Source organism: Pygoscelis adeliae, unplaced genomic scaffold (genome assembly GCF_000699105.1).
Source record: "Pygoscelis adeliae isolate BGI_AS28 unplaced genomic scaffold, ASM69910v1 Scaffold31, whole genome shotgun sequence".
NCBI classification, from domain to species: domain Eukaryota; kingdom Metazoa; phylum Chordata; class Aves; order Sphenisciformes; family Spheniscidae; genus Pygoscelis; species Pygoscelis adeliae.
The window spans coordinates 3,672,977-3,699,214 of NW_008824233.1; the positions used below are offsets into that span (position 1 = coordinate 3,672,977).

At 38.7% G+C, this 26,238-nt stretch overlaps 1 protein-coding gene across 1 annotated transcript in view; it reads left to right on the forward strand.

Moving 5' to 3' along the window:
• The window catches only part of SPATA5 (spermatogenesis associated 5), a 203,242-nt gene that overhangs the window by 60,543 nt on the left and 116,461 nt on the right, over positions 1-26,238 (forward strand). The window lies entirely within an intron of this gene.

The following is a 26,238-nucleotide window of genomic DNA, read 5'->3' on the forward strand; positions in this document are numbered from 1 at the left end:
TTAAATGTAGAAGTTTGAAAATGAAGACAAGGCAAAGGAAAGGATTATGTCCCTCACTTTTTTTTCCCCCCTCTACAGAATTTGTCACAGAAACAAACTGTTTTGTGATAGCCTTAAGTATCTCTTTCCTAGAAGAAATTTTCCTTAAATCAAGCTCATTGAACTTGTGCAACAACATTTCTGTCAAACTGCTTCTGTGGTTTTTGCTTCTGTTGTGTTTGTTTATGCAGGAGTTTGCTGGAGTTTGTTGGTTTCATTAGTTACTTCCTTTCAAAAGATTAAATATCTCCTCGGTGCCATTAGCCTGCTGCCAGCAATACGGTTTCCAACTGTAAACAGAGCAATTTCTCCTTAGATCCTGCGGCAGCTCTGCTGGAGCGACAAGAATATTTCAAGTTTGTAAGAACGGGAGGGTTGTAACACTTACTGCAGAAAACCTTCAAACACAAAACCAACCCACCAGCCCTCTAGAAAATCCACTTTAAAACCGTCTACCACTGCTGTGTCTTCTCACAGCTAAGTGCAGTAGACGGACCAGTCTGAAGTGATTTCCTTTAAGATATGTTTTGTAGCGTTGGTAAGGTTCTTTATTCCACAACTTTTCACCTTCACAACATTCATGAATTTGATGACAAGTTAATGGCATTTATTTTTCCTGATCTTTTCTAGGGTTTCTTACAAGTTTCTTAAATATTTTTAATGTTAACAAATTCTCCTGTTTTAAGCTGTTTCTGGAATAGTCTTTTCTGTTTGTCTTGGAGCATTCAGGCATAAAATACATACGAAGCGCACACTTTTAAAGTAAGGATCATATACACATGAAGTCTTGGGAAAAAAACTTATATTTTGGCTCCAGAACACAGCCCCTTCCCTTTTGAACTGAAGGAAGCCACACAGCTGACGGTGTCCTGACAAAGGCTTACTTAGAGCTTACTTATACACTATCTGTGTGCCTGCCATGGCAAAGTAGAGCTAGCAAAGAGTTTTCAGTAAAAGATGATAAAACTCATCACTGAAAAATATGCTTGTGCAAAATTGAAATTTTCAAGATTCCACTTTTGTCAAATTGATTTCAGTTTTCTTTGGTGACTATTCTTTGGGGTCAGACTGAACTGAATTTGAAAACAAATCTGTTTGTTGAACAGAAGGGAAATTTCCTTCTGAGTCAGTTCAACATTGTACCGTGTTATTTCCATCACCACCTGGGAATTCAGTTCTCTGTCATTCTCCCTTTTGCTGGATTTCTCTTGGGCCCTCAGTGAATGCTGTTTTCTTATATTTTAGTTTTTATTTGAAATATTGGCATACTGAGACAGTATTTATTTGAAATATTGGCAATATTGGGACAGTACTACCATGTGTTAAGGGTACCACCCTGCAATATCGAGAACTGTACCTACATCACTGATGCAAATCCAGACCTCTTAGCCTGGGACTGACAGTTCTCATTTTAATATGGTGGGTAAAAATTTGACATCTTTTGTGCATCTGAATTTTATGGGGGTGGTGAACTTTTAAGAACTAATAGCACAGTTGTGTTTAGATGACAACATACCTTATGTATTCTTTCCCTGAGTAAAGCTGATAGTCTTGACTCTAAATGTAAAGAAAAGGAAAAACTTGCATGAGCCAGTGCCCGCCACAGTAGCAAGCTGTGTGATTATAGGAATTTTATTAGCAAGAAACCATGAATGGATATTTTAGATTTTTGTTTAAAACTGTTTTTACCAAGATATACTAGAAAAAAAAGTTCTGGTAACTTTGTAGAAAGCATTCACTTACAGAATAGCAGAGCAAAATTTCACCGGTCTGGAGGAAGGGGGATTTTAAACTGTGATTGAAAGGGATTGGAGAATCACACTTGAGTTGGTATTGCTCACATCATGCTTCATCCAGACCAGACAGGCTATACCAGGTCACCATCTTCTCCTGGGTCTATGCAATATTTGCAGTGCACAAGTTGCACTTTTTTTTTTTTGCTGGAAGAAAGAAGGCTGAGACCGGAAAGCGTTTGTATTGTGAACTTCACTTATTGGGAAGTCTTTCAGTAGGGGCTTTTAGTTTACTTTGTGATTGGTGATCCCTTTGAAAAGGTAACATTTTGTTAAATCAATTTAAGATTTTATATGGAAGTATCAGTTATGTATTACAATGAATGAATGTCTTGTTTTCATAGATGTATGATGGCTATACAGTAATTTTTAATGCATGAACTTTACATATAGTATAAAGGCACAAGGCAGTCTGTGTTCTCTGCTTCCAGGGACTGGGAAGATGTCCGGTATACTTTTTGTGACTATCTTTTAGCTTTTCAAACCAAGAAATACTTCAGGAATGCACGCTTTGTAAGTTTTATATTATATGCTTACAAAATCAGTAATAATCCATTCAGCATCTTCATTTATGTGGCTTGCTTCTTAACTGACAAATATGTGACGATTAATCTTTTGTAATTTGAAAACAGCATGTGAGAATATCAAATGTAAGGGTATTCCGCTGAGCCTAGTGCAGACTCTGTCATGCCTGCAAACACTACACTATGTTGCTTTCGGGTAGTGAATAGATTTTGAGTGAGACTTTATAAAGTTATGTTTAATGGTAAACTTGTTTTGACTTGTTACAAATATCTATTAATAAGGTAATTTCTCTAAGATGTCATGAGTGTATTGAAATATTATTCCAACCTTAAGTTGTGTCCCCTGTTTGTAGCACTTAGCTACTTTGTATCCCATTCATGTGATGCTGGAAATACTTTGGGATAGTTTCTCTTTTTCATAAGAAAACAAAAACGGCATGTACTGTTTTCAGCCATGTATGATAGAGAAAGTGATTTCTCTTGGAAGGGAAATATTCTGGAACAAAATGTTCTGAACATTCTTTGAAAGTGATACAGAAACAAAACACTCGGAGTCCGTAATAATAGTAAAATCTTCTCTTTTATTCTCCATTCTGCAAGTAGAATTGATGAGCAATAATTGGAAAAATACTTTTCGTTTTTGGTGACTTACTCACTCAGGAGTGATTTTTCATACCTAAAATATTTTTCAGTAACTTTATGGAGCTGCTTACGATTAAAAGCTTGTCTGTATTTTCCCGTGTATCAGTTGGCCTAATGAGAGATCACTCATCCCCACAAACCTCGCATAAAATATTTTGAACAGTGTGTATAATTTGCTTAGCTTGAAATTAAATGTTCTATTCAGACATATATGCAGGCAAGTTTTCAGGTGTAGTCTGTCAGATTTCCATGGAAGAAGACCTAGACCAACTCATCAGGATTTGTGTGTCCTTTTTTTCTTTTTCAGTGGAACCTGTTTTCCTAGCCTTTTAGTACTGGGCTTATTTCTTGGGTGAGAAGGGTGAATTGCTATCATTACCTGCCTATGCAGATTTTTTTTTTTCCTCTTAAGCAGTGTTTCAATCTCCATTAGCAAGGGTACAACGAAGGAAGAGAGACTGTCAGATCCCCAGGCACCTTGATGAATGTTTTAGCACAGGAAGCAAGATGCATGTTGCTGTGGCATCAGATAGTTTTACCTCCTGCTGGGTCAAATTTGAATGTCAAACACATTAGCTGTGATGTAAAGCACGAGGCGCGCTGAGTGAAGTGATGGCCTGTGGTATAGGATGACATCCTGGTGCTCCTGACAGCTTCACTTCTCCTTATCGTGGGGTGCAGAAAAGATGTATCCTCAAATATGCTATTTGCATAAGAATGACAGGATGTGATAGGACAAATGAAGATTAATGAGATGCTGTGCTGTCAACGTTGCCCATTGTCTCTAGATTGATGATGGTCTGGATTTTGTCTGCGTTCATGGGCTTCAGTGTAGTTTAAACCAGAAACTATCCTGGTACGTTGAATACTGAAGAGCTGAATCTTTACGAATGCCAGTGCAGAGGATTTTTTGCTGCCTCCTTTTGCATATTTATTTTGCTTTTCAAAAAATTCCTGCTCCCTAGCCTTCCTCCTCCCTTTCTTCCTCTTCCACGTTCTCTTCCTTCACCTGCAAGTTTTGCTGTTCCTTAGATAAGCTCTGTTGGCTTCAGTGTATTAACCACTGGGTTTCAATTCAGCTTACTTAGTTTAAGAACCACGTGGATACTACTGAGTTGTCTCTTCTGCTTACATGAACAAAATAAAACAAAACTGCCGCCTGTAGCAACTGCCAAGCATGAGGAAAGGGACTAAAACTCCCTTCCCCCGTGGTTCATTTGGATTTGGAGGAGTCTTTTGGGCAGAGAAGTCAAACAGAGGTTCATCAAGTTGATCTGACCCTCAAAATGTTGATTCCTGTGTAATTATGGGACAACCTTAATTTCAAGTGGCTTGTTTTGATGAAAATAAAAAATGCATGATAGAGCCATTTGGCAGAATCAGTAAAGAAATTATAATCTCTTGCCTGCAGCAAAAGTAAATAATCTTTCCTCTTTAAAAACATCAAAGTTCTGCCTTTCTGAAGGCTTATGGAAGAAATTCAAATATTTAGGTTTGCCATTTTACAAGTTAAAAGGAATAGGAAAAAATGTTGCATATTTATTCATTATTGTCTGGAAATGTATATGTGCTGTTATAAAGCAGGTGATGCTACAAGCATATTTTGCAGTCAGATGCAGTGTCACAAACTTAACTGAGTACCACGTAATATATTTTCCTATTTATGTATTTGCCTATTTTTTATTTCCATTTTGGTCAGATAGATGTTACTTAAGGTTCTTCCTATGTTACAGCTTTGACTTGGTAGGATTTCAGTTTTCCCAAATATCGTGTAGGACTGTAGAGTCACAATCCGCATAATCCGTCAGTCATGTGCTGTTTCCCTCTGTGACACCCCTTCACGCTCCCGTTTGATCAGAGATCATAGAATACTCTAGGTTGGAAGGGGCCCCTGGGGGTCTTCTGGTCCAGCCTCCTGCTTGAGCAGGGCCAACTTCAGTGTTAGGTGAGGTTGCTCAAGGCTGGTCCAGGAGAGTTTTGAGTTTCTCCAAGGATGGAGATTTCACAGCCTCTGGGCACCTGCTACGCTGTTTGACCGCCCTCACTGGGAAGGTTTTTTTCCTTATATCTAACAGTCTAGCTTGCTGTAACTTGTGCCTGCTGTGTACCTCTAAGAAGTGCCTGGCTCTGTCTTCTCAACAAACCATCCCAGCACTCCCTGCTGCTTTAGGTACGTGAACACGGATAGAGTTGTACATGGAATTGTGAAGGACAGCTTTGATATTTTTTTTCTGTCCCTAGTACGCAGGTGGGAAACCCCCTAATCAAACTGTGCCTGAAAGAAGGCCCCACCTATGCTGAACTCCGTTAGGACTCTGGAGGAGGAAATGTAAATATCTCACTTCTCATTTTCCTTTGCACTGGATTTGGCTCAAGGATGAGCAGTTAAGTGTCCCTTAGCCTTTCGGTGATACAATATGAGCAGAGTTGCAGGCAGGGAAGGGGGATACGTCTCCGGCTGTCATTTCTCATCATTGCTTCTGTGCAGATTTGGAAGACAGGGGTTACAAGACTGCGTGCTTTTTAGAAGGAGATGGTGCTGGTACACTTACTGCTTGGCAAAGTGTTTTATGACAGTTGAATAAATTAGTACTAAGTAAACACTAGTTAGAGTGAAATCTTTTTACATACTTAATTTGGCACTGCTAGGTTACTGGAGATGAAGTCCAGCCTCGGGACTGGTAGAGATAATTAACAAGGAAGTTGCTAAACTGCTTTCCCCACCTGATATCATATTAGTGAAATCAGTCTTCATTTGGAGATGGGCTTTGTAGGCATCACGAGAATAGAACAGGTGGGAAAGTATTTCAGAGTAGCAAAGAATCAAACTACGTAAACGCAATCGCCACACTTCTGAACCATTAATTATTATATTTTTTACTTTAAATGCTGAAATGCCTCTCTGCTTGTCAAAGGGTACTCCCCATGTTCTTGTAAAGCCCTGGCATTAAAAATAGAGAGCGAGATTTTGTGGGTCTCCTTTCCAGTCAGCCAGCACCTAGAGTACTTACAACATTTTGCCTAGGTGCAAGTATGGTTCTTTGAAATAACAGAAGATGTGGAATTTCTTTTGAAGACGAGGTTATTCTGGAGCATATAATAAATTTTCAGAAAATGAAGCTTAAGGGAGAAATGATAATCAAACTACATGCCATTGAAAAGAGGATCTGATATTCTAAAATAGTTTCACAATCTTGGTACCATCACATTTTCCATCAATCGGTTTTCTCTGGTATGTGTTTGGGTTTTTACCCTTAATCTTGTTAAACTTGCAACTCTGACTAGGGCAAAGAGGTGCTCTGAAAAGTAGCTGTTTCTCAAAGGTCTAATTTTGCCTTATTAATATCAGATGTTTACACTTTAGGGTGATTAAGAGCTTACTAAGTTTATTTAAAAAAAGAAGAGCAAAAGAGTGAATGAAATGATTTAAAAGTTGTCACATTCTTTTCACCTGCCAAACTGAAATAAATAGACACAGTTGATGAGCACTGCTGTTTACTGGCCAAGACTTCCAAGTTGATGATTTGAGGTTGGATTGCATAGTGAACCCGTAGTCCCTAAAGAGCCTGACCGCTCAGTTTGAATGCAGAGGTAGTTTCTGTGTTCATGTACATATGTATGAAGTTTCTCTTTAAGTCAAGAACTAGGTTTTAAGATTCACCTGAATATCTCTCTCTCCCTTCCCCCACCTCCTTCCTCACTGATGAAAACTTTGTGTTCTCATGAGTACAGCAAATAAAATATTTCCAGGTGTGCAAAAGTGATTTTTGTTTCCAACTATTCGATTGTCAGAGTATGGAGGGCTGAGTAGTAAATCAGCCTTAAGGCTGCTATGGTTTTAAAAAACAAAATCTTAGTAGTGACAGCTGAAGAGCACAGTGACTTTTTCACTCAAGATTTATTACTTGCCTGAAAAGAAGGGTTGGAGGGAAAACTTGCTGGGCTGCATATTTTCTCCTTTAGCAGATACACTATAGGGCCAGGATAAGTTGGCTTTATTTTGTCTGTGAAAACATACATCCAAACAATGTATGTAAAAATATAATAGTTTTACTTCAAATAGAACAGAAAAATAAATATGCCTACTCTTATTCTTTATAACGGAAAGCATTCCTTACATTGACTCAGTCATGTATTTTAGCATCACTAATACTTTCATAAACTTCTCTGCAATACATGCCAGAAAACTTACTTGAAGATATCAAAGCATATTTGTTTAATTTGGAAAAGCACAAAGACGGGAAAGTAAAGGCCAAGGGCCAAAGTTTGTTCTTATTCATACCTCCTAGCCTCACAAAGCCCAGGTGAGGAACACAGCATGTTAGAAAGCCTCCAGATTATCAACGAAGTGGGAGGTTCGAAAGGCTGTCAGATTCGTGTTTGTTGTGTAAATACCATCCCTCAGTTCAATGAGTCTGTGACTGCGATACCAGGTGGGGTGTTTTGTTTTGTTTTGTTTTTAACAGTAACATGGAAATGCCACCATATTTGTAAGATAACATGGGAACATATGGGGTTAAAATGAATCATGCCTCTAAAAATGAGGTGCATTTGAGCAGTACATGTAGATGGGGTATAAATTCCTAAGTGTTGGGTTAGGTCAACTCTATTCTTCATGTGGGTTTAGTGACAAAGCAAGAAACTTTATCTAGAGAAGTGACGCTAATTTTATGACTAAGTTTCATGTACCTGTACAGTAAGTTTTAACTGCTAAAACGTGTGTGTGTGCTTATAAAGGTACGGGTTTTCACTTCCTACGATCAAGCTCTCAGAACAGTCTATGTGATGATAACTTCTTCCTTCTAAATCCTTTCAATTCACTCTTCCCACTTTCTGTCAGTGTTTGGGTCGTGCAGGGGAGGGGTACAGCTGAGTAGCTCTCCAGAGACGTGTGGCTTGGCTCGGTTCCCATGGGATCATCCTCAGGAGCTGTCAGGGCCTTGGTGGCTTGTAATTGGGGATACTGGGCTTTATGGCAGATAAGCAAAGCGCAGCAAGGCGTATTTCACAGTCAGCATGTTGGATGGCATGAGTCTTGTTATATTTAATAAGCTTCATTAGGGTAGTGATAACAGTTAAGGACGAGACATTCCAAAAAGTCTTGGGTTTTAAATATTTATGGGAGTGACGCTGAAAAGGATGTTCGTGTAGTACTGTGAGCTACAGAAGCTAGAGGAATGGCTGCAATTATGCTACTTGGGCTGTAGCCACGGACACATTTAGGGCTTGCTGTACAGTTGGTCTTCTGCCCAGCTTTCCTCTTTGTGGATGCAAAATGCACAGTACATGTGTAGGTTTTTTGTGTATACTATATTAAAATAGCATTATAGAGAATGTTGTGTTTGTCGAGCACCCATGAGTGAAGAACTGCCATAGGTAAGATTGCATGTATAATCTTAATTCATTCTTCTTTGTGCATGTGCATCGTAATGCAATCTTTATTTACGTTAATTAAAGTGGTATTCATTGTGCGTGATTAATTAAATTGCATTAATTTCGAAAATTATTTTTACAAGTCATTATGATCGCCTCTACTTTAATTACCTTAATACTCACATTTCCTTACTTTTGAGGGCTTTGATTTACACTGTTTAAAATCAGATGAACAATTACTAGTTTCTGGGGGGAGTATTCAGATTCCATCGTGTGGTGTCATATTGAGATCTTCATGGTTATTGGCAGTTCAGGACCCTCTAGATCTGCCATAGAAAACTTGTTTGCTTGAAATAGGTGGTAAATTGACAACAACATTAGACTCCTTTGCTGTTCTTTGTGGGGTCTACTATGCAAGAATGGGACTCTTACCTGTTATCCACGATATTTTCTGACAACATAAGAAAGGGTAGATAAATTACTTTTCCAGTGGTAACGTTTCTTCCAACTTTCCAGAAGCATAACTCCTTCCTTATATTCTTTCCTTGGTGTTTCTCCCTATTCAGTTTGCCTGCTCTCTATGCAGTATCCTCTTGGTCTGTATCTCCTATGTCTACTGACTTCATGATCTTCAGCAAACCATTCATCTAATCTCAGTATGATTCTTGCTTCTAGTCCTTTTGCTCAACTGACGTCAACTTTTTTCCCCTGTGCTTGCGCTTCTCATTGGATGCATCCCTGCCCAGCCAGGATTCCCCAATCCTCTTCTTCCTCCCAGGCTTCCACATCTAGAGTCCTTTCTTAATGAGTATCAGTTTTGCCCCAGTGTCCAGACTCTTTGTTTTCAATGTGTTCACTCCTCATATCAGGCTTTTCTTTCTTGTGGAGTCAGTTCTGGTGTTCTCTTTCTCTTCCTCCTGCTTGACTAGATTCAAGTGACTCCAATAAGAGGAGAGGTCATTTTCCTGCTGTCATTTTAGGGGCCTAGATCTGTCATGGCCTGCAGATTCCTTGAGCCTTGGTAGGATCAGTCTTTGAATGGTCAAAACTTGGAAAATGTATCTGCAAAATATCAAGGAACCTCACAAAGCTTTTTCAAAGTGAGATGTTTCAAGTCCTTCTAATGTGGTCAGATCTCAAGACCTCCCTCCACAGGTTAGGGTGAAATAATTTTATTTTTATTAATTTTTTAAAATTGTAAATAAAGTGACATTTTTCCTGGTCTCCTCCTCATGCAACAGCTGAAATGTTTTGACTGGAACGTTACAAAAACAAATCAGTCAAAGGCAGCCAGCCAGCTTGGAAAGGACAAGAAGGTCAAAGCTCAGAACAGCATAAGCTACTAAATGCATGATCTTATAATATAAAATGTTGAGTGACTTCTATATTAAGTGTTGATGCTTATCTCTCCCCTAATAGGGTGGAAGCTGTTGCAGTAAAAATGGAAGTCCATGGTGAAATAGAAAGCCCAGCATTGTACATATCACTTGTTTAGTATCAATCATAATGGAGTGCAGCTTGGGAGGATGAGGTGGCCAGTGTACCGTTTCACTGTTTGGTTGTACACTTCAAGGTGGTGACCTTTTCAGTTTTAGTTTTAGGTTTAGAAAATCTCTGAACCCCAGAGCTTTATAATGAGCAAGTTGGAATATGATCAAGCTCTCTACATTAGTAAAGGACTCTAAAGAGCTGTTGAATTTAGGGACTAGCTGATATGCACTTGTTTCTCGGTAGGGATATTAGTAGTCTTTTGCTTAACGTTCTTTATGCATGTTAGATGCTATTATTAGTCTATTCAGTTGATTAGTACCATTTTTTTGTTTGTGAAGTCTCTGTGGGGAGAAGGAAAAATAGGACATCATAGGCAGAATTTCCACTAGTTGATTTTTTTTTTTTTTTTTTTTTTTTTTTTTTTTTTTTTTTTTTTTTTTTTTTTTTTTTTTTTTTTTTTTTTTTTTTTTTTTTTTTTTTTTTTTTTTTTTTTTTTTTTTTTTTTTTTTTTTTTTTTTTTTTTTTTTTTTTTTTTTTTTTTTTTTTTTTTTTTTTTTTTTTTTTTTGGTGTTGAAGAGATCCAGCTTTACATTTTATTTGCTCCATCAGTGATGAAAGCTGGATGTTTTGCACACGTGACATACGCGCTGCTTAGGGATAAGTAGAAATACCATTCATGTGCAGTACATGTAACAATGAAAGATAATAGGTTTGTTCAGGAAAAACAGGTTCTTTCTATAAGATCTTAGTTATTAAAAAAAATAATTCTTAACATCAAGCTCAATGAAGGCAGTACTACAATAATGTAGCATAAGAGAAAAGGGAGCAATCTGGGGGTCATTGATGCATAACATTGATTTCATAAGGCAAGTGGAAGGATTGTTATGCATACATGCAGGAGCGCAAAACTAGGGCTCTATTCATGTCCAAATGAGACATTAACATCTCTTATGAACAGTGAAAACTTGGTGGATGACTATTTAGGTCACTGGAGGACCTCAGGGTTGCATGTGCCAATGGAATTTAATAACAAAAGCTTGTTTGAAGCTCTGTATGATTTGATGTATATACAACTGTAAGAGTTGGCTCAGAATAACGACAGTTTGCTAGATTTTTGGGATAACCTAGAAAAACGTGTAGACTACAAGGTATTTGAAGCTGATTGAGAGAGAAGGGTCTGAAAGTCAAATGAGTATTTTGATTGAGTGGTGCCAGGCAATGGCTGGTAGGACTCAGCAGTTCTGGAAATCTGAAGTGACGGCTCCTCTTGGGGGTTATGCCTGTTACATGTTTGTACTTAGTTGAGGAATTTAATTAAACAGGGTGTAGTTACTTCTTCCTTTGTTTTAAATGTAAGTGTATTCCCTCCATGGCAAATTAAGCTTTGTGCTACAGAGAAGCATATACCAGATGTATAGAAAAGATTTTGAAAAAGCCCTGTCTTAATTGTGCTTTGTACACACTTTATAACAATATTCTGATTGCTGCCTGCAGCATCTTCTTGAGTTACTGTTCCCTGTCAGGTGCTGAAAAAGGTAATTTTTGGGAACTGTCCTTTTGTTTTGGTGATCATGTGATACCGACAATTCTTGCTTTGTATTACTCATCTCTCTTAAACCTAAAAATGAGCTTCTTCAGTTTTACTAGCCACTACTTCAGATAGGATGTGTGTTCCATTTTCCCATTAAAAGCCTCACTCAAAGTTATAATTCCAACATAAAAAAAAAATCTGTTATGAAAATAGAAAAATGTATCATGAAATTAATTATATACATTCAAGTTACGCTGCTACTGCTGGTATCTTTTCCCTGTAACCTCACATCAATAGCTGTAACTCTCTATAACAAATCGTTTCCATCCCTACCCCCCTGTGTTTCTTTTTTGTCCCCCACATCTGCTTTGTTATTTCCTGTAGAGGGAGTTTTGCTTTGGAAACTGTGTTTGGGAACTGGGTTGGCAGGATGATAGAAAAGGATGTCAGAACTTGTATCAACGCCACTAGACTTTTTCTCAAGTGAAGACACAGAGACAGAGAACTAATGGAGTATGAAGGTAAATAAATGAAGGTAAATAAACCTGTTGAAACACTGGGCTATTTATTCAGAAGGCTGCAGCCGTTGCTGGCTTATGCATTATGGCCTGTGTATGAAGACACTTCTGTGTCACCTGCAGTGTGCCTTCTAAAACACTGCTAAGAGAAGGGAAGGCAAATTAAGTAGCCATCACTTCACAGATGGAAGAGGATGAAGTGAGACATCACTGTGGCTTTCTCATTTGTATTTCATGGACAAGTCAAAAAACAACAATTTTGTGGGTGTTTTAGAACCTGTTTCTGAACAGAGCTGATGATAATTTTTCACATTGTCTCAGGAAATAAAGAAGAATGATGCTTTTCATGCCAAATCATGCCTTTGTGCCCCCATTCCATACGTCTCTGTGCTCTGTGGCAAAGCAGCTGGTTCTCAAAACGACTGATGTGCAAACCTAAAACTTTACCTTTGCCTGGTGTACACCCTTCTACCTTGCTATGAAGCTATGTAATCTTTTCTTTAGAGGGAAAAAAAAAAAAACAACTTCCGAATAACTTGGAGTAGGTGAACAAGGTGGTCCTATGCGGAATGAAAGGAGAGCCAGCTGTTCCTTACACAGAAGCTGTTTTATACCTTTGATCATCCTTGCTGCCCTTCTCTGAAGCTTTTCCAGATCTATTATATCCTTTCTGAGGAAAGGGGCCAGGACTGCGTACAGTATCCAAGGTGTGGGTGCAACATGGATTTGCGTGGGTGCATAATGATGCTTTTTGTTTTGGTCTTTACTCTTTTATTAGCAGTTCTGAATTTTTAACACTTGATTTGCTTTTTTGACTGCTGCCAAGAACTGAGCTAAAGTTTTCACCACTGTCTATTAAAAGTGGTAATGATTCACCTCAGAGCCCATCCGTTTATGTAAGAAAGAAAGATTGAATTTCCCATGTTCATTGCTTTGCATTACTTACATTGAATATGATCTAGTTGCTAAGTCTCCTGAGAGTCTTGGACAGTTCTTTACCCTCAGTCTTCATCCTTGTTGCTTTGAATAACTATATCATCAGAAATTATGGCTCCTGTATTACCTCATTTCTTTGGTATTAGACCTCATAAAGGACATGCAAATTTTATACAGGAAAAATAGATGAGATGAAGGGGTCTGTATTGTGTCGCAATAGAGAGGTAACATAGGAAAGGCCTATACCCTGCCAGTACATGCTGTTATCTATAGACAGATCCTGACAAGCACGGTTGGAGTCTTACTGAAAACAGAGGAATGAGAGATAAAGCATCATACAATATAATGAGCTTAAGAGAATTTGAATTCCTTTGCGCTGGAAATTCTCTTAATTGAGAACCAATGTTGCAAAGGAAAGGGAGAAGAGCAATACGCATGGCACTGTTTTTGCTATGTCTTGTCAGAAATGACCATGATAGGTGAGCTGCAGGTCCGGGTGTTGATACCTCTGTGGAATTAAGTCCTGTGACTGAAAAAAAATAAAAAAAAAATCACAGGTTGGCTTCCAGCAGGCTGAGAAATCTATTGTTTTGTACAAAGCATGCCTTTCTGTTAGAGCTATTATACACTAGTCAGCATTTATTCAAAATAAGCAAGCAGAAACAAAACGAAATTGAAAAAAAAAGATTTTTTTAAGGAGAAAAATCATTCTAAAAGAAGGCCGTCTCCATACCACAGAGTACCTTGTCATTGTGTGGAGAGCAAGAGCATGTCCATCTTTTTATAAAGAGGAAAATACTGAAACAGGCAGTCATTGAGAGTTACTAGCTGGTGTGGAAAAAGCAATCTGTAAGGAGGACCGTGTCTTTGCAGTAGGCAGCAATGCACGCAGAAAAATGCTGAATGCCAACACAATCTGGGGGAAAACACATGCCTGACAGTGATACAGAAAATGGAGGTTATCAGAGTTGGGTCTTGCAGACAGAGAGAGTGTACTTGAGATTGCAAATAGCTTAACTCTGTTTCAGAAGTTGTTTTTCTTAGCAGTGAATATTTTCTGCAGAAGTCACCGAGCGAGAAGAGGCAGCATTAGCCAGTTAGCAAGGCAAGTCTTATTCCATTACTTAACAGGGAGGCACGTGAGATATGTAAGCAAGAACACACGCCAGGGTGTGTGTGTTCATCAGTCAACATATGAGGTGTGTGTAATTGGCAAACACACACCTTGGAACATGTTACTGCACTTATAAAATGGGCATTTATTTTGGTTTTATTAAGGAATGTAAGTACTCTGTGCTAGCTTACAAAATTCTCTCTTTTTTTTTTTTTTTTATAAAATTGGAACACCATTCTTTCATGCATTTAATACTGAAGTGTGTTAAAGTCTTTAAATACCTGTTTTAGTGCTTAAGTACCATTTTGATCTGATATCTGAGCTTCTCTCTTGTCTTCATGCACTAATGATGCCATTTGAGTGGGCGTGAGGAAATGTAACTGGCTTCATCCTAGATTTCCCCACTGATTCCTATTCCTTGTGCTCCTCTGAGCTTCCCCGCCTGTACTTAGAAACACTGCATTTCCCAGGGAGCTAGAGTGCAAATCTTACACTTCACCCAGAAACATTGGCTACAGAGGATATCACTCTTAAATAATAGTTTGGTTCTGTGCAACAGCAATCAAGATAAACAGTTCATTTCTTAAATGAAAGGTATGTCTTAGCTAGATGCAGCAGTACTGGCGTGTGCTAAATAATGCACTTTTGTTGTTTGGAAAATAACTAGTGGGTTTTTTTGTCTTGCTCATGTGTGCATTTTGCTATCAGAATGTAGACTTGCCACACCAACAGAGAGGTATTTTATGATATTGCTTCAACTGTCTGCCTGCTCTCTAGAAAAAGTGTTGTCAAGGGATGGAAGAGTGCAAAGAATCGGTGTGAAGGGGAAATAGGTTGTGCTCCTCACTGCAATTACAGCTAGTGTAGTGCCTGTAGGAGAATGACACCTTCTTATTGAAGACCTCTATATCCTTTGTGCATCCTGAAGAGTGCTTGTAATAGCGATGGGAACGAAGTAAAATAGCTGTAATTGCTGTAGGCGCTGTAATTGAGGCATTAGGTGCTGTTCCATCACTGCTTCTTGAGAAAATTGCTGATTAACATTCACAGAGGACAAAATTCTTCCCTCTTCCATGGCTGTGCAACGCCACTGCATCTGAAGAGATTTCAGAATTATGACTGAAGGGGAAGTCTTGTGTTTCCTCTTTTTGGGTTACTTTCAGTTTGGGTTACTTTTATTTCTAGTGGACAGAGCAAAAAAAGGAAAGAAGCCACCACTGAAGGTCCCAGGTCATTTGCAGGATTTGTACAAGATAATTTACAGGTCTTGTAGAGAATAGGAGTCTCTTCTGTCTTTGTTTTGCATGTGAAAATAGAGCACGTTTCACAGAAGATGCCTCATCACAAATAAAGAAACTGTTTAAGCAGACTCATTTCCACAACAAAGGCATATTTTGACGTGATCTGCCAGCAATGCTGTGACAGAACACAAATAATGTAAGTTCTTGGGAAAGCAAAAATATGAATTGGAACCACTAACCTTCTGAGACACTGAATATATTTTAAAACGAATGATTTTAATTAGTACTGTTCTAAGAGAATGAAAGTTGTGGTTTGGTTCAGAATCGCCAGAATTTGTGTACCTGGCGTGCCACCTGAAGTTCTGGGCTCGTATTAAAATCCAGACTCGTTATTCAAATGGCAGCCTGTTTTTTTTTGGATTTTTTGGTGTGTTTTTTTTTTGTGGTGAGATTTCCATGGGTTTACTTTTTATTCATATGGATCTTTTTCTCATAAAAATACTGATACAAAAGACCTTAACCTGGAACTTGAGTAGGTTTACTGGAACTCCTTCAGTCCACACTCAAGCCTTTATAACTGTTTTCTTTTCCCATAAGCCAAAGATTGCATTTGTTTCCAACACTGGAATCATTTATGCATAAGCTTTACTTTAAAGCTAAGCATGCATTTGAATGTTTGCAGAATTGGAATTTTGGGAACTAGAAAAAGGTGACTGAAGTTAGTATCTGATTAGGCAGAAATATACCATGGATACAAACTGGGCTGCAACAGTCATTGTTTTGGCAATTCTGAACCCTTTGGGTTTTAACATCGTCTGCTTGGATAAATACAGTCACTTGATTTTTTTTTTTTTTTTTACTTTTCTCATATAATAAAGAAATGAAATAACTACAGCTTTGCTGAAGGAACAAATTGAGAAGAAGGAAAGTGGGATTTAAGAGCTCTCCCGCCTCATCAAAGATGAGGGAGAGAATGAAAATAAACCAGGTATTTTCTCAGGCAGATGGTCCTGGTGCCCTGAGATTATAACTTTCTGCACATGCACAGGCTGCTCAGTCACCTATTGTAGAGACTTATACAAGCTAAAGCTGCTTTTACCAGGACAGCTATTCCTGTGTGGAACAGGAGAATAAATCACCTGAAGTCCTGTCCTCATCCACAGTATGATCACTTCCAAAGAGGCTGGTAGGTTTGATTGTATTCACATCTTGATTCCATCATTTCAGCATCAGCAACCCATTCAGCCCTTCACAAAGTATATGCTATCTTGAAGGAAAGAAAAGAGCAAAATGTGAGGGTCCTGAAAGTGAATTTGGTTTCTTTCGTGCGTGTGTCGGGGGGTTCATTGGGATACAATGAAACAAAGACTTTACATAATATCAAATATTTTTGTGGCAAAACGGATTGTTGTGATGGTCTCCCTTGCAGAGGAGTATAAAGGTAGTCTATTACTATTTTATATTTTCCTTGTTTTTTTTAATAGTTGCTTGAGCTATGTTTCTCTTTCCTTTAAGGAGTAGCTGTTGTACCTGATTCTCTGTTTCTTACTATCACAGTGGTCCTGTGTGTTACATGCTTTTGTTTCAATTGTCATCTTATTCATGCACACAAAATTATTATATTTTCTGTGTTTGTTTATCTGAAAATCAGCTAAAGGATGCTAAATACCAGGACATTTGGTCTAATTTGATTTCTTTAAACATAAATACCTGTTATCACTAATTTCTCTAATTTCTTTGTTACCAAGAACTGGAAGAAAAAACACTGATAATTTTGAAAGCTTTGTGCACGTTTTTAAATGAGTCTTCAGGTTCCCAGAACATGGGATCAGCAGGTGGCAGTCAAACCAAAGTTCAATCTGTTAGCTTGCGTGAAGATTTCAGAGTACTGTGCCTGTAGGAGAAAGTGGGGAGAGAGAGACTGTGTGACTGAGTTGTGTCAGAAGAGATGTTCTTACACATTTGTAAATAGATATAGGTTTGTCAGACCTTAGAAAAGAGGAGCTTTGATTTCTGCCCATCTGGGATTTGCATGTGTGTTTTGTTTCAGGTCTTTGTACTTGGGAAGTTCTTGAATTTTTTTGACTGCAGCTGTGGATGTTTTGAAAACAACAAACTGGTGACTGGGTTGTTTCACTTGTATTCTAGAAATCTGTCTATTTAAAAATATTTTCTTATTCAACATGTGTGAGGAAAGAGCTTTGCTTTTATGCCTGGAGTGTCTCTCTTACTATGGGGTAATGTGGTTTTTATTAATCAGGGTTTTTTTTTATAAAAAAACCATACGTTTCTCTAATTCACAATGGTTAATGCTTATTAAAAAGATTTTTTTTGTTGTTCATTTTTAACTTTTACTTTAATCATACTAGTTTGTAGAATACCAGCTAAGTGGCTGAAGAATATTTAGTATTATATGTTATTTTTATTTACATCCTGTTTTAAATAGTTGTGACACTTGTACGCCAGTACAGATGTATTTGAATAGTTGATGGAGTAGTTTCCTAAAGATGCACCTTTCGTATGGCATAGTTGTTACAAGGCTTAGTCAGTGAAAGCATGAGAACTGGAAGGAGTTGCAGAGTGCAAAGTATCATTAAGCATTTATTGTACTATCATTTTATTCTGTTTTCATGTTTTTCTTTTTTTCACTTTACAACATGTCATTAAACTTCAACCCTTGCTTTTTCTCTTTTTTTTTCTCATTTTCTCATTTATATTGCAAATTCTGTCCTCTGTTGTGTTTTGTCTGCTATTAAGAGGGGAGGGAAAAAAACCCAAAACCAAAACAAGCCAACAAAACAAAGAAACCCTGTGGGAAAAATACTCAAAGGTTTTATCATGAGTCAGTATTTTCAGTTCACACTTCACATCTCCCTTTCCCCTAAAGGGGTTAACACTGCTTATTAATTGAAGAGCACAGTTTATACTAAGCATTATTTAACATATACTGGTGGTATTACTGTACTTCCTGTTTTGTATTCACAATAATAGGTTTCTGAAGAGTTGCCTTTGTATAAATACCTCACTGACATTTTAGGCAAGTATATTCATGTCATGGAGTAAGCACGAAAGAGTAATGTGTTGGAACACTGCTAAAGAAGGAAATCTCTTTGTGTTTCATAAATGATACCCCTAAAGCCCTTTAAGAATATATGTTTTTAAATGACAGCTATGCATTTGTTTTGTTTCTTTACTTTTGTTATTCTGGCTTGAATTGGCTCTAATAAGCCATAAAGGGAAAATTGTAGTTTCGGCAAGGAATCTTCTCTGCGACTGTAGTGCTTTGCCAGTAAGCCTGAAATACTGTCATGCAGAAAAGCAAATCTGCAGCATGTATCTGTGTTAAAAGGAAGCAAAAGCTTCAGAATAAACTTGAGCTATTAATGCAAGTACTAATTTCCTTGTGTATCTATGAGTCCCATTTAAAGTCACTTGCAAAAAATAAGGGGGCCGGGGGGAACCCAGGGAGTAAGGGTTTTCACCAGACTTTGTGTCCAAGTTTTGTCTGTAGTGGTTGTGGAACTTACGATGGCCAAAGCTGATAATACACAATGGAGATCAGGTCAGAACTAATTAGGTTTTATTATCAAAAGCCATTTTCTAATGCTTACTGACCATCTGGTTATTTCTGAAATTTATTTTGAGTCTCCAGAGAAGGAGAAAAAGATTAGAGATAACGGTAATAGGGACTTCTTTTACATTAACGTTGAAATTAATAGAAAATATTTAGCCTCTGCTAAGGGGTTGAAAGTCCTCTGATAATGTTTACATTTATTATTTATTTGTTTGGAATGCACAAAATTTACATCTTTACTGAAGTCTCTAAAAGAATAATTTTGCAAGTGACCCTTTCTAAGTCTTATCTGCCCCCTAGGTATTATTTACACGTACCGTTTGCACCATCTGAACTTATATGGGCATTAGTGGTGTACAGCTGCTGTGGTATGGAGGAAAATGCAGTGAGGGAGCCTCCTCTCCTTCAGAGTAGCTCAGGGGATTAAAGCCATACTACATGCCTGCCGGTGAATTTGGGCCGTGCTTGCAATCTGCTTTGCACCTTGCCCAAACCAAAGGCGCAGGGACGTAAACTATGTCTGACCTAACATGGTGGCATTTAACGTGTCCTGTGCAAGGTGACTCTCGGTCTGGGACTGTGACATGCCTGGCAATGACAAACTGGGACTCTTGAGCAGGGGCAAGGCTCTAGCACTGTCAGCTGCTGTGGTCACTCTGTGCCCTCCTGTTTTGTGCCCCGCTCTCTCCTCCTCCAACCCTTTGAGCTGTAGCAGTGTGCTGGGAACAGGTGAAAAATACCCAGTTCTTCAACTTGAAAGAGCCTGCTAAAGGTGCCAGATTTTCTCTGATCCTCTTAATGCTCTAAATCTCTTCAGCAAAAATATATGATGATCTGTAAAGACTGGTAAGTCTGTCTTCTGCAATGGTAGATAAAGGATGTTTTGCCTCTTCCAGGATGGCCCAGTAAAGACTGAAAGACATTTTTTTGCTCAGGAAAATGCGTTTTAGTTGAATTCTGCCACCCTGGATTGCCAGAGAAATGCAGTGCAGCTTTTGTGTCATGAATAATGAGGAAGATGAAATTCTTAAGGATCTTTACGGGCCTGTTCTGGTTTTTGAAAGTAAGACTCAAAAGTGTGGGCACTCTGGGCATAATTCCTGCAATTTTTCTTCCATGAAGAAAGGCAAAATACATGCAAGGCTGCTGGAAAACCATGCTCATAATGGCCACTTGCACTAAGCTTGAAAAGGACTTGTGTCCGTCTCTTTCTAGCACTAACTTCTGACCAATGCTTGCGTAATGTGGAAAGGTTACACCTGATTTCATTTGAAATTGCCTGCAGTTTTTGCAAATGCTGCTTGCCCTGATAGCAAGTGATACCCTCCATACCCTTACTTTCCTATTCTCCTTCAGCTTCTTGCTGAGGGAGCACGGGTAGAGTTTTTGCCAGTGTTGCAGTGGCTGCCCAGTATTCTCCACGCAATCATGCGGCAGCAGTGCGAATCCTATCTAAACAGGTATCCCATCTAAACAGATGGCCTAAAAATAAGTCCCTGTCATGTGGCAATGGGAAAAGATACAAGGAACTGAGAAGGCGAGTCAAGGGGAAAGAGCAATGGGAAGAAAATAGAAGTTGTTTTCTTTCAGTGGGAAGATGCTGTTGCCATTATGGCTGTGTTTTGAAGTAGTGCGCTTACATCTATGGAAACATTGCATTATGCAGACGAGGCAGTGAGACAATAAGGTGTATTCAAATGTTGGTGGCAGGAGAAAGCAAAGAAAGAGAAGTATGGGATGTAAAAGACAGAAAATAATTTGCGTAAGGGTTACTAGAACAAGAATATTGCTGTTGTCTGACATGACACTATTCAGACTGGGCTGTATCACTGGTTGTTTTCTTTACCTTTTAATTAGTTTTACCATAGGATGTAGGCACACAACTGCTCTCCAGGACGCGTGAAGTGGTTTCTTGCGTTCCAAAACGCATAGAAAAAGTAAACCAATAGCCGGGAGGATAGTTTTTTCTCCTTCAAATTTAAGCTGCTAGCTGTAGCTTTGCATATTTGCCAGTTAAAATCTCTGATGAAAATACTGTGGAAAAACAGTCTCCTGTCTTCGTGCTCTCAGTTTCACTTCAGTTTTCATCTGGTCTGTAAATGACACCCCAAAGATAGCGCGTGTTTAATCCTGAAATCATCTTCGTCCTGTTTTATAGTCTGAGAGGAAAAAAAATGTGGGGAATTTCCTTTTAAGATACCCTTGTTTCCTGCTTTCTCTTTAATCTCCATACAAGATATGCTTCCTAGAGAAATGTCAGCTGGCAAAAGACTACAAGTAGCAATGCTGTATGTGCGGGCCCTGAACTGAAAAGAAATTCAACTGTTGCACTTTTGTGCAAGGTAACGTAAATTACACACAAACTTGAATTAACAGAAATTTAAGTTAACTTGGCAATAGATCTCCCCTGTGCAGTAATCTCGGTTTGCCTGTCTGAAATCCTGCTCGTGCCTGGTCTGCTCACAAGGTTTGTACAGTTGTGACCGTGCTGGTGCAACTGAATGTCCCCAAGAGCTGTGTTTCTCTAGCGAAGTTGGCAGAAGGCTCTGGTGGAGCAGCAACATACTCTGACAGGAGGAGATTTTCTGCTGATGTAGGTGTACCTTTTCCCTGAATGATGCGAGCCAAGCCAAAAAAAAAAGGGGGGGGGGAGCGGACTTGTGTAAGTAAAACAGGGAAGAAACCCCAAAGCCTCAATTCTTTCTCATTCTTTGACTGCTGTGGTATCAGAACCTATAGGTACCCCTAAGGAAATAATGTCCGGCATTAACCACTCTTAGCTGAAATATTCTGTGTTTGCTCTTTGTTTTGGGCTGACCTGTTTCTTTAAGTTTTCATGATAATGTTGTAGCTGATTCTGAGAATTAAAAACAAAAAACAAAAACTTTGTCAAGATGAAATCAAGTCTCTGAAAAACTCCAGGCTCTTCATCTTTGGAGCATTGGTGATGATCCAAACGGGAGAATTGCTTTCCCTGGGAGGATTCACCTAGATTTGGCCATGAAAAATATATTTGCTCAGCAAATTTAATCAGCTTATCACAAAATTCTGCAAACATCTTCTCTGTGTTTTGGGTAGTCTGGACAACATACTGCTTTCTGTGTGTTAACTGCAGTCTCATCTTCCATGATGTCTTTTGTTTGTGAAGCACAAAGCTAGACTTTGGGCTTGGGGACAGGGGAGAGGTGAGAATTCAGAAGCTCGCCCACTGTCCTTCGTGGTAGAGAAAAGGGCAAAAGTGTCCAAAAAAAGCACGCGTATTAGTCTCTTGAGTGGATGTTAATTCTCTGCATTTTATGGTCGTTGCGGCACGGTATCACAGACAGAAGGCAAGCAAGGAGCGCTCACCCTGTTTGTAAATGACACGATTGAGATGTTGCTTGTGGTCATATTAGATACTTGTGGAGAAGCAGAGGTCTAATTGTAACTGTACCAAAGCTCTTAAATAGCATCCGTTTAGTCGCCCAGACTTTCAGAGAAATCTGTGTTTGGTTGTGATGCTGGTAACCACTGGACCACATTCCTCCTTAGGGGCCAGAAAAAGAAGCCAAGTCTTGAAAGAAATAATTCTTTGCTGCCTTGCAAATAGTAGTATAATCCCCAGGCTATGTATCTGTGGTAGGGCTTTCGAGTGGCTGGTCCATGTACAGAATAACATCCTCCTGCTACCACAAATTGTTCTCTTCATCCAGATGGAAAGTGTCTGGTCTGTGGATTGGCTATTTATGTTGGTATATGCAGGAAGGCTACTGGGAGCCCTGGTGATAGACCAGGACCATATTGTGTTGGGCACCGTACAGAAAAAATCCTGTCCCTGCCCACTATAAGAGGTAAGGACCCCGAGTTGCCATTTTGTCAGTAGTGTGCCACGTGATAGACTCTCTGGTTTTCATTGCAGATAGCTCTTATTTTAAGCTTCAAAAAAAATAGATAGAATCTGATAAAAGACACTTCAAGGTTGTAAAGCCAGATGCTGGGAGTTTACCAGACCTGCAATGGGCAGCTGCAACCTTATTTTGTTCTCCTTTGTATGTATGTTATAGGGTCCTGCCGGAGATTTCACTAGCACAAAGTATTTGTTTGAGGGATTACTTATGGATGGCTCCGTGCCAGTGAAAATATCTGCTCTGAATGCAGCAACAATCAAAAAACAAACAAAGCGTTAAGATATATGCTGAGCAGTATAGGGATGATATAAAAATAGTTTGGTGTTATGCTCTCGAATGGAACAATGTGGCCAGTGCTGATACGGTGCTGTGGAGGAGGTTCAGAGATCAGCAATCTCAATCATTTGGGGAGTACAACAACTATCAGATAAGGGAACATGTCTTTTATTTTTACAATTTTAATCTTGGCTGAATGTGAGTAAAAAGAAGGCAAAAGCGAACACAACAGTGAATGGGAAAGAAGATGGAATGAAAATATCTGTTTGTATTCCTTGTAACTTGAAGGAGATAATTATGGTGAGCAGATAAGTGGCTAACTGGTGGCTAACAGTGCTAAGTAGGTGGCTAATGAAAGAACTGAATTTTAAAAAGTATCAGAGAAGAGAGAAATAGCTCATAGCGATGACTGCCATACAGTGTCACTGAGATGAGCATCTTAGCTGGATTACACAATGCATTTTCTATTTATTCAGGTAATAAAACTATCCAGATTTTAAGAAGAGATATTATATAAATGTGTTTTGTCATGTCTATGTTTTAAAATGAATGTAAGTCCTTATAATTGATGATATTAGTCACCCTCTGCTTCCTGGAGCTTGGAGGATCCTCACCACGTGGAGACTGAAGGTTTTGATACACAAACAGCAGTAAAGGTGGTCGTCTGTGTTGTGGTAACTCTTCCTTGGCACATCCTTCTTTATTTGCTGCAGTAAATGTGTGGTAACGTACACATCTTGATTTGAGTCATAAGCTGCCGCGCGGGGAAAATGTGCGTTCCAGCCACCATTGCAGGGAAGCTGAAAGGCAAAATGCGGTTGCCCCATATAAAGTGTAAAGGTAATGCAACTTCTTGTCATCAAATGAGTCACGGTGGTTCCAAGTCTGTAAGTACATGCTCAGCTTGAAGGATGGAAAGTACGCAGGTAATGTTTCTTAGCTGATGACAACCTCTCTGTCAAAGATACGTGTGAAATGAGATGTTAAAATAGACAGGTACTTTTTTTTTTATAATAATGGCTGCTCATTTTTTGTTTAGAGCAGTTTCTTGCTTTATGCAATACTTTATGAGGTAATATGTTGTTGCAAACTTTTAAATTATTATTTTATTTTTATTATTGGTTTTATCATGTTGGCTGCAGAAGTATTGCCAAATCCTTCATGGTGAGCTGTAGCAAAACCACATGGGATTAATCAATATGCTAAATAATATATATTATTTCACTTTTATAGGGTAGGAATCCCATGTGTGCATGCCAATTAATTGTGTTCAAGGAAAGTTTTCTTTTGCACTGCTACTTCTCACAGAAGTAGAAATAATACTATAATTACGTTTTTTTAACCTTTTCCTTAATTCTTTTTTTTGCTATGTCCAATGCTTACTGTGAAGGTAGACAGAAACATTTTGTTGTTGTTGTTGATTTGTTGCTTCTCTAAATGTCAAAAAAGCCAAAACCTAAACTACTTTCTCCCGTTTTGTTTCCTTCTCCTCCCTGCTTTCTTTTTCCCCGTGCTTTGAAATATTGTGGATTTATTGGCTGATGTTCTCTCCTTTCCTGCTCTTCCTGCTTTGGAGCTGCTGCTTCTGCAATACCACGCTGGCAATTAACAGGGGCAAAAATAAAAACTTCTTCTCTACAGTATGAATAGGCAAGCAGAAAAGCAATGCAAAGCTATTGCCCTCTTTGATCTGTGTGCAACAGGTGAATATTAACATGTTTGTTTTAGATGCAAATACCTATACTCTGTACAGTATAGGCATGTACAACTCATGTTTATACAAGCCCAGATCTATTTGACGGCTTTTGAAGATATTGGAAATAGTGCAATAAGGAGCAGTACTACAGACATGTGAGATCACAGCCACGATGTTTTCACATCCCTGTGCAACTTCGATAGTTTCATGCACAGTAGAGGATCAGTATCTTTTGTAAGTAAACAAATGTCATAAATGATGAACAGTTAACGAATTGAAACTGTCCACCCCCCGTCAGCTTTATAAACGGACTGCCATATAGCAAGCCATACAGCATTGCACATTTTTTCTGAGAATTAGAGGAGAACTATTTTCTTCTAAGCAACATCTTCAATAAAGTGGATTGATGACATGTTCAGTTACGCATCTAGAAAAACTTGGTAATTTGCTGAGGTACATGATGGTTTTGCTGGCATAAATTTGACATGGCTACATTACTCAAACTCTGTGGCTGTAAGGAGGTTTCACTAAATGTGTGTCAATAGAGTATTTAAACCACATCACACAAAACAAACCATGTAGTGCCATTTTTTGTATGCCTGTACCATATAATTTTTTGAAACAACTTTGTTGAAGGAGGATGTATTACTTGTCATTATGATACTTTTTGGTTAATCATGAAATATACTCCTCCCTGTGCTTGTAAGAAAGGACAATATTTAACTAAGATACGGTAAGAACTAAATCTAAAATACCTTTTCTGCTTATCAGGTTGCTGGGCTAAGAAGGTCTGATGCTTTGCAACTTTACCAGCCTAGGAAAAAAAAAAACTGAAAGCAAGGTTCCTCAATGACATACTCGGGATCCTCAGTGAAGGCTCTCAAGGTTGCCTGTGGAGGTTTGCAAGTTGTTGGTCCTTCGGTTTAAATCCCTGGCCCGGTATATAACAGTACAGTTTCTGAAGTTCTGGCCCCTGCAAGGAGGAGGGGAAGTGTGTATGTGCAGCGGGGAGGCAGAATGGGAGTTTTGCTCTTTTTTGTGTCTTAGTGGTAGCTGTCTGGAATGGCAGATGAGATTCTTGAGGAGGGCGACTATCAGATGGTGTGCAGGGAAGGCAGACGATGGTGCAAGACAAACCTGACCCATCCCTTCCTCTTGAAGTCGGCTGCTTATGTGGTTCTGGAAGGCTTGCTTGCAAGTGGCAGTAGTAGCCAAACGTAGATAGTGATTAAGTTCTAGTTACCCAAATTTGAATAATGTAATTCTTCATATTTTAGTAGGTATCTGTGAATTTTTACTTTAGTTCTGACGTTCTCTTGTTCCCCCTTATCTCAGCTGTTTCATTTTAGCATGTCAAGGAAGAGGAAGAAAAGAGACTGCAAATGTGTAGGGAGAGTCTTGTGCCTGTGGAGCAGATTACCTCCGGGACATACAGCTGAAATGTTTGAAACGCCTTTGAGTTTGGCAGCTTTCAGTTTGCTTTCCCTTTTCCTTCCTTTTTTAGTCCTCCAGTAATAGCTCCCTTGTTCCAAAGAACAAAACCAGCACTTAGTGGTCATTCAGAAAGATTCATTAAAAACAGGAATGGAGTAATTGTAAACAG